The sequence below is a fragment of the Rhinopithecus bieti genome, unplaced genomic scaffold (assembly GCF_001698545.2).
Source record: "Rhinopithecus bieti isolate Rb0 unplaced genomic scaffold, ASM169854v2 scaffold_27321, whole genome shotgun sequence".
Lineage (NCBI taxonomy): Eukaryota > Metazoa > Chordata > Mammalia > Primates > Cercopithecidae > Rhinopithecus > Rhinopithecus bieti.
The window spans coordinates 308463-310561 of NW_016812353.1; positions in this window are offsets into that span (position 1 = coordinate 308463).

Genomic DNA, 2099 nt, shown 5'->3' on the forward strand with positions numbered 1-2099 from the left:
AGTGGCCGGATCTCAGCTCACTGCAAGCTCCGCCTCCCGGGTTTACGCCATTCTCCTGCCTCAGCCTCCTGAGTAGCTGGGACTACAGGCGCCTGCCACCTCACCCGGCTAGTTTTTTTGTAATTTTTGGTAGAGACGGGGTTTCACCGTGTTAGCCAGGATGGTCTCGATCTCCTGACCTCGTGATCTGCCCGTCTCGGCCTCCCAAAGTGCTGAGATTACAGGCTTGAGCCACCTCGCCCGGCAAGAGGTGCCTTCTTAATCGTGCTCTCTAATGATGATTTGTATCTAATGATCAAATTTAACATAAAAATTAAGATGACTAGAATTTCAGTATTATTTACATATAAGTTTCTGTTTGAACTTCTGAGGGTATAAAGGAAGTATGATCAAACCGTACATATTTTATGAGTCCCAAAACCATGTCACATTTGAGTCTGTTTCTGTTTCTAACAGCATTGAAAAAAAAAATCAGACTGGGCACGGTGGCTCACACCTGTAATCCTAGCACTTTGGGAAGCTGAGGTGGGCGGATCACTTGAGGTCAGGAGTTCGAAACCAGCCTGGTCAACATGGTAAAATCCCGTCTCTACTAAAAATATAAAACAATTAGCTGGGTGTGGTGGCTGGTGCCTGTAATCTCAGCTACTCAGGAGGCTGAGGCAAGGAGAATCGCTTGAAAATTGGAGGCGGAGGCTGCAGTGGGCCAAGATCACGCCACTGCACTCCAGCCTGCGTGACAGAGTGAGGCTCCATCTCAAAATAAATAAATAAATAAAATAACACAGAGGCCAAAGTGGTTGCTTCAAATCCAGGTACACCTGATAATGACCTCATGTTATTGTCATCTTCGTCATCATCATCATCACTACCATTGGTGGTGGCCATGGTCAGTAAACATTTATACAGATTCTACAAGGTTTAAGGCACTGGACTGGAAAAAGGAAAACCAAAAGACTATAAGATATAGTTACTTTTTCCAAATCACTTAGGATCCAGTTGGAGACACAAATTAACAGATAAATACAGGTTAAAAGTGTGTACTAGTCAGGAACAGCCAGGTTATGCTCCAGAAATAAATAATCACTACATTTCAGAGGATTATAATAGAAAGGTTTTTTTGCACTCTTACTGCATGACCATCTCAGGTTGGCATGGGGGTTTTAGGCACTGTAGTCACTCAGGAAGCCAAGTTTAGTGGGGGCGTCCTACTGACACTAGCTTCTACAATCATCGAAGGAGGAGAAAAGGAAGGTCATGAGTCACCCAGTTGTTCTTACAGCTTCTTCCTAGATGTGACACTTGTTGCTTCTCCTCAGTTGTCATTATCTAAAGCAAGTGCATAACCACGCCTAACGTCAAAAGAGTGGGAAAGTGTGATTCTACCATAAGCTGGGACAACACAAATGTCTGCCACAAAATGTACATGTTAAGAGTCAAAATAATTATATATTCCACATACTGTAGAAGTTTAGAGGAGGTAATAAGCCATAAGAGCTGGGATATTCATTCATTTATTCACTCATTCATTCATTCTTATATTCAATGTACATATATTGAGCACCTCCTAGTGCTGGGTACTCGTCTAAGTAGTGATCATAGAGCCTTAAACAAAACCGCCAAGAATCCCTGCCCTCCTGAAGATTACCTTCTAGTGGAGGAAGACCTGAGCAAGGCCTTGAAAGATGAGTAGAATTTAAATAATTATAGAAGGAAAAATATTCTAAGCATAAGGAAGAGAGTTTGTTTCACATGAAACCGGAAAGGCATCAGAAATAAAAGAATGGTAAAGTCACTTCATGAATATAACATTTGCTGGGGGGTGGGAAAATCCCTTGAGGCCAGGAGTTTGAGACCAACCTATTCAACAGAATGAGACCCTGTCTCTGTAAAAACATTTTCTTTAAGTAGCTGAGCATAATGGTGCTTGCCCGTAGTTCCAACCACTTGGGAGGCTGAAGTGGGAGGATCCCTTGAGCCCAGAAGTTCGAGTGGCCATGACTGTGCCACTGCACTCCAGCCTGGGTGACAGAGCAAGACCCAATCTCTTAAATATGTATATATATATATATATATATATGTATATATATATATATATA